This window comes from Haliaeetus leucocephalus, unplaced genomic scaffold, assembly GCF_000737465.1.
Source record: "Haliaeetus leucocephalus isolate CR32 unplaced genomic scaffold, Haliaeetus_leucocephalus-4.0 Scaffold964, whole genome shotgun sequence".
NCBI classification, from domain to species: Eukaryota; Metazoa; Chordata; class Aves; order Accipitriformes; family Accipitridae; genus Haliaeetus; species Haliaeetus leucocephalus.
In genome coordinates, this window is record NW_010973400.1 from 2,220,647 (window position 1) to 2,238,248 (window position 17,602).

Here is a 17,602-nt window from a genome sequence, read left to right on the forward strand (position 1 = left end):
CGGGCAGGGGCGGGCAGCGGGGCCGAGGACGGCGGCGGACCCCCGGGCCTCCCCGCCGCTCTCCTCGGGCCCGCCGGCCCGGCTCCGGCATCTGTCTCCGTGCTGGCCTTTGATGCGTGGCTTTTACGAGTTAACGACGACAAAAAGCAGCGCGTTGGAAAGAGGGAGGACGAGCTGTGGGCGTATTTTGTAGTGAATAAAGGGCTTTCGGGCCCGTCAGATAAGCTGGTGCTCCCGATGATAAGGCAGCCACCACCCCGTGCCTCTCCCTTTGAAACACGCACCCATGTTTCCATCCGACCACTTCCCTTCTGGCTTCGCTTGTGCATTAGTCACAAAACTAACCTTCTTCTTCAACCGTTGTCTTCTCCCCGCTATAGTAGAAGCCCAAGCCAAATGCAAAGTAACCCTGCTGACTGAAGCTGAACAGCCCAAAACGTTCAGCGTTAAGGGGAAAACTCTTCATTACCGGCTTCGTTGGGCTCAAATGCTGCAAAACACCCTGAACAGTCATGAGCACTGCTGAGAGGTTGACCTTTTCTGATAAGTAGTTTTTAGATGAGCCACACCGCTGGGTCATGTTGGAGTGTTATTTCTGAGTGTCTTACCCTAGACGCTTCAAAAATACCTACGCTCTGCATACTCAGTTTCTAATTTCATTTGCAGAGTTTTCCCTGCCTCCCTTAAAAGTCAGGACTGTGCCACATGCACAGGTAAAGCGAAATGTAGCTTACAAAAATATAAATGCAGACCTATCAGCAAAATCAATTAAATTGATTTAAAAAAAAACGCCCCAAAGGCTTCATTAAGTCTGTGATTTTTTATGTATACATTTGTATTCAGACACAATCCATGTGTAAATTATTTACTTGCCACAAGCTATTAAGTTCTATTGTGTAGCTCTGTATTAAAGACAAGGAATCTCTATTAAAAATGATTAGTCCAATAACTCTTCCTGCTTATTACGTAAATTGTACTTTGGTATGTGCAAATCCTTACCAAACATCTCTTGAAAAGGAGTTCAGGCACAAGCTGAGCAGTACTTTTCTAAAGCTAAATATTTAGACTGCTTTTAAATTTTCAACTCCAAGCCCCAAATATGATGAGAACGCTTGCTGGATGGTGAGCTTCTGAATTTTTCTTTAAGATCTAGATGGGCTTTAAATGATACCGGCCCAGTCAGGTAGCCAAAAATTGACCAACAGTTGCTTTATAAGAGTTTTGTTAATTCTTTCCCTTTAAAAAAAAAAAAAAAAAATCAAAATCCACAAAAGCAGTTTGTCAGTTCGGGTTACAAACCCTTTATTTTGTAGAAGGAGAAAAGGGTAGGCTGAGCTGTAGTGGTTCTGCTGAATGTCTCTCTTCTTCATGGAAGCTATTTGTCTTCTAAAAGGCATCATCTCCACTTTTCATAGCCACCTATCCCAATTTACTGCACTGGATACTCAGATACATGATCAAATTAACACAATTTAAAGGATTACTTGGTGTCACTGGAGACGTGCAAATATACAATACAAGGAAAAACACATAAGCTTAAACCACTTTCACTGCGGTAATTTGATCACATATCTGAGCCCTAGTGACACTAACCTAGTGAGACAAATGAGCATGTCAGTGACTGCACACTTGAGGTTAGGAATACTCTTAAATGCCTTGCATACTTAGGGGCAGCAGCATCAGCTGTTACTTACTCTTCTCCCATCAATTAACCTTCAGCATATCTCTGGCTAGCAGATGAAGTAAACTTCAAATCAAAGCCTAAGTAAAAAGATCGTAAAATATTTAATCAGTCTTTTAGTATTTGATTTGCAAAGTCTTAGTCAGCATTGTTGCTTAAACTGCTGTAAACTCTAGTCTAGTCTAATTGTCCGAGAGCCACTGAGTACAGTCAACCGAGGAGGCGTTCATTAAGGTGAGGAGAGTTCCTCACTGGATTATGCCAGGTGTGCCAGACCTAGCTCTGGTCTGGTATTTGGAAACCTTTGTACCTAAGAGAGGCTTGTAGGAGAATATTAAAACAAGCCGCATTTCTAATCCACGACAACTGCTGACACATTAGCCATACTGTACCTTATAAACTGCAAGCTAGACAACTGTTTTCCCAGGGATTAGCTAGCTTCTTTATGACCATCAGCTATTGAATTATTCCTGTTTCTGTAGTGGTTAAAAACAAACAAATGTAAGATAACGAAGCATGCATACACAAAAGTCTCATAAGCAGGACCTATTTTATAGAGAATAAATAATCTCTTCCTCCATTTCCAATCTTAAAAGCCCGTATGTCTAAAGGTATAATTCTTCTTGTCAAACCTAAAGTCAGAGAAGATCTATGTTGGGTTTGGTTGTTTTGAATGAGAGAGAAAGAATCGGGAAAAAGAAGACAACTGGGTGTCTAACCAGACCTTAAAACCTTGCTAGGATAAGATTCTTTTTATAAACTGTATGGATTTCAGTGTGGTTCAATTTTCAAATTATTTTTTGTTTTAATTTCTGCCCTCAGGGATTTCAGTCTCTAAAGCCTGACTGATTTCACAGTCTTACATGATAGGCACCTTTCTCTCCAGGAAGGAAGGGAAACTATGAGACAGTACTAAGCTGTTCAAATATACAAGTTCAAACTAGTTCTCTACAAGTTTCATTTAAATATTCTCTCTCTTTCTTGGGGAGCCTTGGCCAGCATTATAATAAGAGCCGCTGCTAATGGCCTTAAGATCTATCTCATTATCCTGAGATACTCTGTATTATTATTTCACTTGACAATCCAGTCTTGTACAGGTTTGAATAATTACTCAACTATCCCTTAAGTAAAAGAACAGTTCTTGCTGGTTAATATGATAGGGTTTCTTATATTTTTAGACTTTATTAGGGAGCTGATTTGAAACTTCATGTTTTATTTCCCATAATTATCTTCCATTTGGCTGTGTACATGTTTAGGCCATATTATACAGTACTCATGCAGAACTAGGTTTCTTACTTGGCTGTTTCTAAACAAAAAAGTAAACAAATAAGTTGCCAAAACTTAAAGTCAGTGGTAGTATGCCATTTCATTTGCAATAGGTCAAGAGATCTCACTTACGTGACGGAAAGAGTCAAGTCATTTCCATGGCTCTGCAAAAAATACATTTTGACAATAAGAACCGTGATATAAAACAGATCTGTCATTCTCTTTACAGTGTCATAGCTAATTCCTACCTAATTCCATTGAAACTACTTGTAAGAAAATAATTTTTGCATGGATTAGAGAATCTTCTTGGTCTGGATGGGTTATATTCTGTGAAGGGATTTTTTTACTGCTTCTGTAATATGCTAAATACGAATGTTAAGTTTAGCTACATGATCCATTTACTTGGTGAATTTATAAAGCAGTCACATTATGAGAGACATAAATAATGTTTCAAAGTAATTACTGCTTTTAGCAATGTGTGAAGAACTGTAGAGCTTTCTTACAAAATGAATGGGATCTTTCACCATACACAATCAACAGCCATTTTGAGAGGTGTCTGGTTTGGCCTGTAATTCCCTTTGGACAGGATTTATGCCAAATACTCCCAGCTGACTTCAAAAGCCATGTCAACTTAGCACAGACATCTAACCTAATATTTTAGAACAGAATCAGCCCTTGTTTTCTATCCATGTCCTAAGTCTTGCTCTATAATCTGAAGATTAAGTGCCAGGGGAATTAATAAAGCAGAATATTCAGAAACATGAAGATGTTCATTGTGAACATATTCAGTGAAGATCCAATGAAGTTCGCATAGCCAAATTTTTGTGTGGCTTCTTCAGAAAATACAGGGTTGCAAATAATATTCAAACATAATTTCAGTATCTTCAGGCTAGATGATGTTCCAGCACAAATTGTCACTTGTACAACGTGCCTTCAGGGAAGACAGAGGGACAGAAAACATCCCTTTGGTTTCTGCCACAAGGTACCAGTATCCCATGCCATGGCACAGTGACAGAGACCAATGTCTATGTGCCTGCCAATCCAGTTGAGCCAAAAGAGAGAGAAATTGATGAAGGACTAGAAGAGATTGGTTTCCTTGCAGAAATAACTGACTAACTGAGATTTAGTCCTTGACTTTTTCATATGGCAGTATGTTTCTTTATATCCAAGACTTGTAGTAAACCCAAAACTGAACCCTTGGTGGATAGCCCTGCCATATGTAGGACATAAACGTTCCAGCTTGGACTCTGAGATCTGTTACACATTGGAAAAGACACTTTCTTCATAAACTTGATATACTTTGAAGCATAGTGGCTAACACAAAAAATGAGGAAAATACAGTTCTTCATTGCAGTACTTTCTCCTGCAGTGTAAAATTAGCCATGGACATCATGGTTTTTAATTTGTGGATGTTCATGGATAATATTGATGTTTGTTTCCATAGTATTTTTGTTCTATAATTCTTTGGTTTGCAGTCCTTAACTTGTGGGAAAAGAAATCAGATGCTAATTAGCGTTCAGAATGTAATGACTGTAGAAACATAACAATATCAGAAATAAAATCTGAATGTTAATCCTTGTAGCACTAATTTCTTAACACTTCATTTTCAAGCATGACCAAATACGATGAACTAAACAATAACAAAACTACAAACGAATACAGTTGCATCATCACTTATTGATTGCACCTTTCACACTTGACTTTATTGCATTGGAATTCTCATTAGACCTCAGACAATATTTACTTTCCTTAATCATGAATAGTAACAAGGCAGACTACAACATTTTGTCAATAACCATCAACTTTTTCTTCACAAAAGGCTGAATTTTCAAAGGGATTTCAGCTTGACCTGCAATTCTGTGAGTGTACCTAGTTCTAGACATGAATGCTGGGGGGCAGGGGGGGGTGTTTAAATTTAAAGTGCAACCTAGCCTTTGGAACTCTAATAACGTTAATTAAAGGATATTGTGTGATGAGGACTCTAGAAAGCCTGGTTTCAGTTCTCTGCCTTGCGCCAGAATACAGGGTCTGTGTAACCTTAGGAAAATCTCCCTTATTTTTGTATCCATAGGTACAGATAGGTAGATAGATAAATAGATGGATTATAAAAATTATGGATATAAAATTAGACATAAAATTTTAGTATGTGTGTGTACATGTATATCTATATATGAGAATATGTATGCATATAGTCGTGGGGAAGGAAGTCTACAATGGAAATGAGTGCATTCTATCTCCTATTTCTTGAAGGACAATTAGGTTAGCATCTAAGTCTGTTAGCATTGTACATCAACTTAAAGCAAACTGCTTGAACAGGTCCTCTAAAATCAAATCCTTTTTCAAGATTAATTACAGTTTTCTGTCATTAGAATAATCTTAATGGAATTGCAAAGTTGATGAGGGTATGTAAGCCATCGCTTGAGTGAGACTGAAATACATTTCACCTTTTTGTGTTCCAGGTGGAGTATTTTCAGTAATTCCTGCCCTGTCTTTTAATGCCACTATCGGTGAGGTCATGACAGACAGTGATTTAGTGTACTGAAGAGTCAAAGAGGACTTGTAATAATCCTAGAACATTGCATTGCTAAACATACAGCATAAAGAAGGTCATCAAATTCTCTTTTGATTGGCAGCTCTCAGTATATGAGTGACTTGAGACTTCCAAGTTTCAGCTGGAGCAAGAGCCTCTGACCACTACCAATACTTTATGAGGGTTATTGTAAAAAAAAGTGTGGGGTTGCTAAAGTGTGTTAAAACTCCCTGAAACTGCTCTAAAAAGTCATCTGCTCCATGCTGCTTTTGTTCATAGCTGTTTTTTTAAATAAGCACCAGATTTGCAACTGTTGTTCATCTGTTCTTGAAAGTACAGAGCTGAAGAACTTTGATTTTGCTCTGTTATGTGATATTATGTCATCACTTGCAGATCCACTTATGTGATTAGACAATGATACATTTGAAGATTTCTTGAGTTTCTTCCCACCCTGAAGTCTAAGACATGGTTTGCTTAGAATGTGGTTTCTTAACAAATACAGTTTTGTTCATGACAGTGGCCACTAAATGCATTCAAAATAAGCCTGAGAGGAGGCAGAGTTCTGTGGAATTACTATTTTCTCTCCCGTCCACAAAAAGCTGTACTCACGAAGTGCAAAATTCTTGGGGGCTGCATAATAACCAAAATCTAGGCTCCCCTTTGGGCACAGAATACATAAGGGGCAACTCAGCCCAAATTTCCAGGTAGGCTATCTATACATCCATCCAAATGCTGCTCCAGAAATCCCTTGCAGAGAGCTGGAACTGCATGTAGTTGTTCTGAAAGTTATGCTTGCAGAGTCTCTGTTTTCCTTTCAGAACTCCTTATGGTTAATTTCTGATTTCTCTGACCTTGTCTTCCCTCGGTCCTCTGTCTTGTTCAACTCCTGACACATATTTGGATGCAACCCTTGTCTGCATCCAACCCTTTGGATGCAACGGGAAACTTACCTGTTCCCTTTCACGCTGTCCTCATATGCCTGGAGCCACCTTAGAGCTACCTTTCCTGAATATTCAGTTCTCTCTACAAGTTTGGCCTTTCCTTGAATTTCCCACTAAGGTTTCTTCCTTTTCACAGCAGGATAATTCCACTTCTTTTGCTGTCATGACTTAAAAAATGGATTGTCAAGTTATAGCTACTGCAGAGAGTCAGCAGAGAATGGGGACGTCATGCTCAGTCCAAACTAAACGAGCTGGGTCCATCAGGAGCCAGACTGTGCATTTGTGCATATGCTTAAATGTTCTCAAAATGGGCTGTTCTGTGTTCTCCAGAAATCTCCAGACCAGTGGATTTATTAAATTGCAAATGGTTTTTGGTTTCCCCACAAGAAAGTGGAAATTTTTTTGTAATCGGCAGTGCTCCATGGAGCAGTGCCTGAACTCTGAATGAAGAAGAGTCATTTATGTCTCATTGCATTCAGAATGAGAATGATTCTGTCCCATGTTAGATTTAAAAAATCTAAACACATTTGTGAAACACAAACATTTCCAAATAGCAGCTTTTTTTACCCTGCTGTGCCTTGAGATTGCTGATGATAAGCTCCACTGTCCCACGGCAAGGCTGGGCTTTTTACTGCAGTCAATAATAATAATAATAATAACAAGCATCTTCAAGGTGCTTTTATGGGCATAATTTTTTTAAAAAATTAACTGTTTGTCTGTAAATAACTGATGTGCATATTTTGTAAGACTAAAGATACAAGGACTTTGGCTGAAGCAAAAGCAAGAATAACTGTCAGGAAACTAGTTTTGGTGTAACATCCCACAAATCTGCTTGTTTCAGATGTCTTCTATGTTCACAGGATACATACTATGAGGAGAGGAATGATTTGTGTTTTTTAAGTTCACAAGCATTTGTATTAATGCTTTCTTTCCTTTAGTTTTTCTTTCATTGTTTAAGTAGGAAATAATTTGGGCAACAATTTTGTCATGGTTTAACCCCAGCCAGTGACTAAGCACCATGCAGCCTCTCACTCACCTCCCCCACCCAGTGGGATAGGGGAGAGAATCAGGAAAAAAAGGAAAACTCATGTGTTGAGATAAGAACAGTTTAATAAGACAGAAAGGAAACAAAAATAATAATAACAATAATAAAATTATAATAATAATAAAGAATTGGAATATACAAAACAAGTGATGCACAGTGCAATTGCTCATGCCTCGCGGACCAATGCCCAGTTAGTTCCCGAGCAGCGGTCCCCCACCCTCCCGGCCAACTCCCCCCCTTTTTATACTGGGCATGACATCACACGGTATGGAATATCCCTCTGGCCAGTTTAGGTCAGCTGTCCTGGCTGTGTCCCCTCCCAACTTCTTGTGCCCCTCTAGCCTTCTTGCTGGCAGGGCATCAGAAGCTGAAAACTCATTGACTTGATATAAACACTACTTGATAACACTGATGTTTTCCGTTGTTGCTAGCATTCTTCTCATACCTAACACAAAAACATAGCACTATACCAGCTACTAGAAAGAAAATTAACTCTATCCCAGCTGAAACCAGGACAAATTTGAATGGTACATGCAAGAAAATTCTTCCCAGCAATGGACGTACTTGTTTCTGTATGTTGTGTTCCTGTACATTGTCACAAAGATATGCTGCGTAGTTCTTTCCACATAGTAGGATGGTTAAGCTTGTTGCATTCAGTCTGCTTTGTGTTGTGCATATATTCAGGTTTCTAGTTGTACCAAGTGAGGATAGCAAGGTATTTGTATATAGTTCCATCTTAATATTTACAAATCATTACATTAGATTCCCAGACTAGATATGAAATCTAGTGATGAAATCATCACTAGGAAGGAGGCACATAAGTTTACTCATAGACAAAACTTCCATCATCTAGATGTACAAGTAATAGCTTCATGAAATTTTGTCACATTAAATTCAGAAAATTACAGCGTATAGTGTTGTACATGCTTACCACTGTACTGGAAAAATCCTTGGGCTGCTGACAAAATCAGGAAGCTCAAGATAAGTATTTGACCAGGAGTATAGACAGTAATATATACATACACCTATGTGTACTGACAATTAAGTCAGAAGCATTTGACTAGACAAGTTGCCAAGATACTTAGTCAAGTTTGCACAGTATGACTGTGTAATACTTTTGAAGGAGCTAAAACAGATTGGAGGGTTTGCCTGAAGACTTTGTACATTATATTATGCACAATTTTCATTGGCATTGCAACATCAAAAAAAACCAAGAATGTAGGATTAAAGAGAACATTATGTTTTTATTCATGATTCCTCTGGTGTTTCAGAGGAAGACAAAATGTGTTTTGTCCATCAATCTGCACACTGAAGTATTTGGGTGAGAATGAGGAAGATGGTATGAAAAAGACAAAATTGGCTAAAATGGAAGAGTTTTTAAGAGAAATGTGGGTTGACACTCCTGTTCAGTCTGACTGATTTACAGAGGATCCAAATCCAACATCAAGCCCAGCTCCTCTGTGTGACCTTTTCCTTGTGAATGAAGAGGGAAATGTTCCTTGCATCCCCAAGCTGTGGATGTTCTTTAAAGCAAGGATCATTTTGCACAAAACACTACCATCCTGTGGAAAATAGGTGGAGGAGCAGTGCTAGTAGGTTCCTATTGCCTGTCACCTAGGAAATAGGAGATTCTGCTCTTTGCCTTTTCCTGCATGCTGTGCGGACTTTGTTACAGATGTGAATTTTCTAGATGGCTGAATTTGCTGGGGTTGAGATGTTTTTCTGCTAAATATACTCCCATCATGGCCAAACTGTGCTGTTTTATGAACAGTGCATTTCTTTGAGGGGTTTTTTTTATACTTCTGTAAGATGGTTAGAGCTCTGATTTGGAAGCCATATTGAGCATCCAAATAGAAAAGCACTTTTCAGGAGCATTTCAGAAGAACTTTTGCTAGATGGATAGCAGGTACCTCCAGCAGGAATCAGTCAAGTGATTTCAGATTTAGACAGATGCAGATATTTAACCATCAGTATGCAGAGAATCCTTGCACTCTGAAGAAATACAGGAATCTCTCTTTCATTTGTATAAATGTAGCAAGAACAGGGGTTATGTTCCTTCAGCTCCAGAATAACACGGTTCTTCATGTGTTTTACTTGCTAGAATGGTAAAAACAAATTTGACATCCTGTCCAAAGATCAGGTATTCAAGGACAGTCAAATCTGCTCACGAGTAGAAATTGAGTATGTTACAAGAAGAGTCAATCTGTTGAAGCCCCACACCAATAAGATCTTATTCTGTGAGACCGTGAGTTCCACAGTCCTTCCCTAGAAGTGCCCCTTATACCTTTGGATAAGCCATTATTACTTTACTTTTTTTTTTCCTTTCTCTCAAAACTGCCATACAGGCAAACCATGTGCAGTGAATCTAGGTGTTATCAGTCAGGGATGCTTTAATTCACTTTCACAGAGATAAAGTGGTGCTGAGAATACCTCTTGGCTTTAAGGGTAAACTCAATTACGAATTTTACTAAAGCCAGGAAATTATTTTAGCATAGATTTTTATCCAAATTCTTGGATGTTGGAGTGCTAGATTCAGTATTTCAGTAAGATTTGGTATTTCCTGATACTGAGTCTTCTTTTTGTGTTTTAAAGAAAGTGGAGAAGGGCTACTTATATAATGAAGCTCTATAGAAGTGCCTGGAAGTAATGTGTTAACATATTTAGAAGACAAATTCTAAACATCAAAATATATTTTAATAGATAGTTAAGAGAAGGAGCCTATTGCAAATATACAAAGTCCTTTTGCATTTATTGCGTTAGTAACATTGGCTGGTTCCTACCCCTTTGAACGCACTGAGAGCAATGTTGGGTTTTTAAGATAGCTTCACGCTGCAGTGGGAGGTAGCCAGCCCTGGAGTAGAGTGGGACCACGCTGTGTGTTTACGACAGAAAAAAGGGTAGCCGTATTGCATGCAAATGGCATAGGAGAGGTGGGTTTAAGGATATAATTTATAATTACCCAGTCTGGATCTGGATTATAATTACATAGTCTGGAACTATGCCAAGACACTGAAATTAATATTTCAAGTTTGGAAGGAAGAAAAATGAGAGAGTGTTTGGCCGGGTTGGTAGTTGTCTATCAGCCATGAACTCAGAACCAGGAGAGTTCAAGGAACCTACCTTGAACCTACCTCCCAAAAACAGATGAAGAGACTTTTTACTTAAAATCTTAAATGCACAACAGAATATGTAAAAAAAAGTCATCGTAATAACGAAAAGACATGACAACATTGTTGAGTGTTATTATGTGGTCAGTAGATGAGAAAGAAGAATCATGTATATTCAAAACTGAAAACTCTTATTTTAAAGAACCCTAACGAGCAGTCAGGTCTGTTAGGTAAGATTTCTTCCCTGACTTATCTAAATTTAGAAAGTAAGCATGTCACTCTGTCATTTAAACATGGGCAGCTAGGGCCATGTTTATCCTAAGGCCATAGTACCTCTCATGTGGTCTCTTGGTACTGGCAGGGTACAGCTCTTCCACAGGTGCTGGCTAATTGTTGGGGTCTTGGCTACCCCAGAACGTGTCAAAGAGCATCAGGGACCAGTGTGTCAGCAACTGCACTGAGCTCCTGTGGTTGCCCAGTTGCATCACTCTTGGCTCTGTTGACTGCACTAATTAGGTTTCCATAGATGTTAGAGGAGCTTATACACCTAACCAACTTGAATGCACTTGAATTTAAATATCTTATCATAACCTGAATCCCATCCTAAGTTTCAGGAGTAGGGTCAAGAGTCTCAGCAGATGGACACTTCAGCATGAACACAGCTTCACTGACAGAAGTACAATATAACAAAGTGCAACCCTTGTATTATATTACTGTCATTGTATTAAGAGTGTATTTTGATATTATTGGTTTAAAATTACCTAAAATTGATACAATATTTGCCTATTAACACTGAAACATGTTGATCTAGGTGCAGTAAGCAAACACATCTTTCCTCATCTGCCCATGGAAAGCTACTTCTGAATGTCATACATCCAGTGTTTTACCAGGCATCATTTTCATTAGCATAACTAAAGCTAATTTGGGCATATATTGTCAACGGTTTTGATTCATGGTTTATTAAACTGCTACTTACACTGTTATCTCACATAATTTCCAGTGCTGTCTTATACTGTTGAATATATTAAGGCCTACTAAGAGGGTTAAGGTTAAGAGAGAGGCTTACATACCCCATTCAGGAGACATCACTTGCAGTAGCATGGTGTCCCGCAGGGTACTTGAGCTTTTTGGTTCAGCAGTGACTCAGAAAAAGAGTGCTGTGTACGCTGTTTCCACCAGCGCTTGGTCTTTTCTCAAAGGTTTCCTCACTAATTCCCAGCTCATCACGGTCCTCATCAGCCTGTGTAATGTGCTCATCACACGCTCATTTTCAGCTTTTGATTTGGCCAGGCTGTCTGCTGGGGAAGGTTTCCTCTGGTAGAAGTCTCCAGGTGCATGAACAAGTGAGCTCTAAGTGTTACTAATAAAAAATCCTTTAATCCACTTTAACAATGATAAATTGGAACTGAGAACTCCTCCTTACTTTACAGATACATTTAGTTCAGAATTTCACTTAAGTCAGGAAATCATTTTACGGGCAAGAGAAAAGTCCTAAACACCCTGATGTGGATGATGGGAATTAAAGGCCACATGTTCAGTTGCTCTTACTGGGTATCTGAAGCACCTACTGGTGACTGAAACTTCCACTGACCTGGCGAGTTCATAGCAAATTCCCTGGTCTTTGCTGTTATTTTTATTCTTAATTCACCGTGGAATTTCCCTTTTAGTTTTCCTCACATTGTAGCGTGTGCATGATGAAAGGAAATAGCAGAAGTTCAGACTGAGCAAAGATCTGGCTAAAATGTCGTGGATTTAGATGGACTTGCCACATGGTCTTGGTAGTAAGTACATCACATCTAAAATCTGGACTATTATCCACCTACTATCCTACATTTTATTTCTGCTTCTATGTTGAGGAACATAGCATGATCAGATACAATGAAAAATGAAGTCTTTTTATTCTTCTTCTTTCCCAAAAGCATGGGAGTTTGAGCTAAGGGCTCATGCACAATGGCTTGTGCCTCTTGTAATCCCTCTAGATCTCTCTTTTAATAGTGAATGTTTCCCACAGTACAGCTCATTGCAACGTTATATCAGGTACGAAGTAGTGTCCAGGCAGCAGGAGGGCCCTTGGAGAGGTATTTACCCTAACCTGGCCTTACTGCTGGGTTCCTTGTTGGAACATCTTGGGTACCTCCTACGTGTCATCATCTTACGTGACCTGGTCAGGCTTTAGGAGGCAACACACGTTCCAGTACCTGGTTTCCAAGCATCCATCCATTATTTGCAAGCAAATGTAGGCTCATTGTTTCATGTCTTAATTTTGAAAATCTGGCCCCAGCGGCAGGTTTTTTCGTGCATCAGTGTAGTAACATCTGGCTTTTGCTGGCTTGGCAGACAGTTTGTATCATTAAGTAGAACCAAACTATGCATTGATATGGATGGAGATGATCCTGCACCAATTTCCAAAAGGATGGTAGGGCTATTGGCAAATTAGATAGTTGGAGAAATTCTCCATCTCTCTTCCTTTTTCGTGATGTATCAGGGAATAAAATTGAGGGGAAAGCAGAAAACAAACTAATGTGAATGTAATTCCCAAATTTCAATCTTCTGTATATTATGGGTCATTACCCGTTAATTTGCTAAATGGCAGTTTTCTATGAAAGAAAAGTTTTGTTTAGCTGTATAATGATGACAGATGATGTAATTAGTATCATCCCCGCATTGAAAATGATAAAAGCATTTCTTTTGTGTGTCACTGCTTTTAGACAGTATAATATCAAAAATGATAACAGTATGAAAATTGCACCGGCCGCTTTCATATTGTGCATGTAGAATACCTTGGTGATATGATACAAGTAATGACAGGTACTTTGCCATGTATTCATTTTCTCCACTCTCTAGCCTTTATATTACAGTGAAATTAAAGCACAGCACTAAGCAAACCAGACGTGCCTGAATACAGACCCATCTTATGAGACTGTAAATGGCTAGAGTCCCTTTACTATTGCTGGTTATGATAATTAAGCGATTATAAGCAGGGGTTTTGAGGGAGAACATTGAATCATTTTTCAGTTAGAGAAGTTGGGGGGGGGTATTTTAATTTCAGGCCACATTTGTTGCTTGAATTAGTTTTAATTATATTCTGTATAAGTACTTGCCCCATATCCTGGTCTTGATAGTGGTAGATATTCTCATTTAAATATAAATAAATGCCAAACTTATTTAACATGGAAAAGTGACTGCTGTGACTGTGTAGTAACAATTTTCTCTTTGTTGCCATGGTTTGGATTTTTATATAAGCTTTGCAAATATAATAAAGCTAATGGAGCTCTTCATCCAAGGAAATGGGTATATTCAAGAAAATAAATTACATTTTGCAAGCTAATGAGCTCTACTAATTGTGTTTATCCTTGTGAATTAATACAATTTAAGCAAATCTATCCCCCAAAATCAAGCATTTGATTGCATTTTAGTTGCGTGGAAATCAGAACATCCGGATCAAATCTGAGTTTACTGGATATCCAAGGGGTAGGGGGGAAGGTTAATTTTCATTGACTTGTACAGCTGGTGCCAGCTCCTAGTAAAGCAGGAAAAGTTAGACTTAGAAAGTTGCGACTTTCATCATTATTTTCTTTTATTCAGCTACTTCCCACACAGGCAGAATTCTCAACAAAGAGTTGTGTGTAATAAATCCTATGTAATACGATGGTAGGCATGTACGAGTCATGCTAATTAGCCCACATGCCCACAGGACAGGATGAAGGAAGGAAAGAAGAGGGAATAACAGTTGTACTTTTTAAGACACAACTTGTCTTCACCCACTTCCCTCTCTCCCACCCTTTTCTCACACTTTCCTTTCCAACATTTGGATTTCTTTTTTTTTTCTTCTTCCTATAAACAGATTTTCATTTCAGTGAGGCATTTTGGGAGATGTAGGACAGATTAAAAAACTCTGTATATATTCTGGCAGATTTTAGGTTATTCTGCGGTTCAGTTTATTGGAAGGATGTCAGAGAGTAGAGAAAATGGTCGGTTTGAACGCTTGAAACACTGCAAATACCCCCAAAAAACTCATAAGCAAACTGTGTTGGTCAGCAGCAACAGGCAAATGAGTGCTGGCCAGGAGGTTTGCGCTACAGGAGAGTGACAGCAGTTGTCAGCTATGGGTCCTTACAGAGACAGTTTAGCTCGCCACGCTTTGGGTTGCTGCCATTTTTAACACCACGGCAGAATGCATGTCTGAGATGAAGTCTCGGCCTAACTGACAGTACTTCCTTGGTCCTGACTGCACTGTAGCTGTGCTTTTTTATCCTGCCAGATCATTTTCAGCACTGATGCAGGAGTCCCAGCAGTCAACAGCCATTGCAGATTCCTCAGATAGAGCAGGTGTGAGATCAGAGCTCTCCTGTTTCTCAACAGCAGGGCCCTCTTCATTTAAAACCAGGATTGGGAAACAGAGCCAGACAGCCTTTCTCAGCTGCTGAAAAAATAGCATCTTAGAAATGGATAGCAGACACAAAAAAAAGCTCAGGAATGAAATTGTTTGTTTGTTTATTGCAGCTCAGGTAAGGGCTTGGATGGTCCTTCCCAGTCTGTGCACTGAAAAACCCACACTCCGTCCATCCCTGGCATTCAAGGGCTGAGAAGGGCCCACTAGTTGTCTAGTGAGAAGAGCACAGCTCCTCAGTGTAGATGCAATTGCAGTGTTATAAAGATGCTTAGAATAACTTTTTCTGGAAGGAGTAAAGAAGAAAAATTGAGAGTGATAGTATGATCGCACCTGTAAGCCAGTATAATTGTGTCCAGACTAGGAGTTGTATTGGAATAATAACTTGGACTGGGGAAAAAAAATTAGTTTTGTAAATGAGGTATTTATGTAAGAAAAAGTCTTGATGCGCAGAGCTGTTCTGGATTCCACAGATTCCCAGCTCCTCAAGCAGGCGTTGTCACAGACCATAGCAACTCCAGAGGAGTCATGCCACAGATATGTAAGCGTAGGGTCCCAAAGTACACATTAATGAAACCATTATCTTGTCAATGATATGGAGTGTAGAGCTACCTTCAGCAGAGGTTACTATGATTTTTCATAAAAGAACAGGGAATTGAGTGACATTTTTATTATTTAACTTCACATCACCATTAAAAAGTAAAAAGAAGAAGCCAGAGGAAGGATAAAGTACAAAAAGCTATACATGAAAAATATTGTTCACCTCTGATGGAAACTATAGGCAGCTGGGAGAAAAGGATCTGGAGTTTGTTCAGTTCATGGCGTTGAAAGATTTTGATAGTGGCAGTTTAAAAGTTATCTGCTGCAGCAAAACTGGGTCTCAGAAATAAGTATAGCCATGATGGTATGATAGTTTTGGGCCGCTGACTTACTGCACGGACCCATGCGTATCAGCGAGAGTTAAAATCAAAGTAGAACCTCAGTTTTGAACTTCCTTTTTCTACAGCGTTTGAATCAGATCTTCAGTGTTTCATGTCTCGCCGCATGGGGTTGTAGGGGTCGCTTCTCGGGCCCCGTTGACCCCATGCAGATTTATTGTAGAATTGTTTCGGTGAAAACAGAGCTTTGATACGTCATGCAGGTTGCCTAGTGACTCCTGCAAAGTGCTGACCACCCCAAGTCTGAGAGAAGAGATAGCTACGCAGAGCTGAGCTCTATTATGGGTTATAAAGCTGGGACAGGTTTGAATGATAGAAGGAGTTCTGGCAGGCTGTTAGCATCAGCTGGGAAAATGGAGATGTTTATTAATAAGAACCTTGAACATGAAATGCATGATATGTGCCCCCTGTGCTAGGCCCATGATTAATAATATTAATTATGGGGAGTTCATTATAGTCTCATGGGGATGTGATACGTAATTCAGCCAGCGTTTCATTGTAAATTAGCATTAATGTCCACTTTAAGTACAGTAGCTATCTATAGCAAAGCAGAAGGAGCTGCAGTCAGTATGTACAATAACATCACCTTCTTATGAAATGATGGTAGACTTTTACCTCAAAGAATTATAGACCTATTAGCATTTCTCCTATGTTAAATCTTTGCTGTGGCTGGCAGTGCAATATCTGTTGCGACTAACCTACTGGTGCTATAAAAACTTTCTTCAGCTGTGTTAGAAGAGTCTAGCTCCTTGCTGATTTTAAAAAGAAACCAAATAATTTTAAAATCCAGTTGGAAGTAGTCTTGATTGCAGTTTCATTAGCAATTAAAAGAGCATGTAACCTAATGGTTTTTCCACCCCGGTCCAGAGAAATTATGCACAGTGGGCAGCTCTTCAGTTGGTGTAAACCATCAGCAATGTAATGAAAGCAATGAACCTTCACTGATTTGCACTGAGAATCTTGCCTGCTCCAAATTGTTTAAACATACGCCTTCCTAAGGCTATGTTTATTGTTAACTTGTTTAATAATGAAAAAATATTTCATCTTACTTGAAATTCCTTTTTCCTAGCTTGCCTTCCAGGAATCCCTGGTGAAACTGCCTCTCTCTGGCCTCAGCGTGTTCTGAACTGCACATGCTGATTCACTTACCTTCATACAAATGACCCTTATATACCAACACGGTTTCTTTTCATCCTCATGTAGTGTCTCAGAAACCAACAGATACTCAGAGCCACTGCCTTCCTGTGGTGGATCCTGTAAATGGCCGGGAGGACCATAGTGGTGGTGGCCCCAAATACGTGTGCTTTTAAGCAGCTGGGGATGCAGCTGGTGGCACTGTCGGAAAAATCATGCAGATGCCAGAAATTGGCCGAAGGACAGAAGTCTTCATTAAAAGACCATATGTATATTAAAATGCGTAGGTGTATAAATAGGGATCCAGTCAAAACAGAAAGAACAGGAGAGGGAGAGTACAAGAACCAGGGTCTTTTTTTCTTTTGGAGGAAGCTGCAAGATTGCTGAGTTATTTTTCTTATTTATTTGCTTGGATTGCAGCAAGTTTTAGAAATGCAAGGCTAGGAGGGGCCTCCTGGGTCATTGTGTCCAATCTTCTGCAATCACAAGTAACCATGTGCGAAACGTAGTTTGGGAGAGAGAGTTCAAGGATCACTTGCCTTATGTGCCAATACATACCAGGGGCCACAG

General features: G+C 39.3%; 1 protein-coding gene across 1 annotated transcript in view; it reads left to right on the forward strand.

The window, feature by feature from the left end:
* The window catches only part of KLHL29 (kelch-like family member 29), a 250,799-nt gene that overhangs the window by 110,048 nt on the left and 123,149 nt on the right, over window positions 1-17,602 (forward strand). The window lies entirely within an intron of this gene.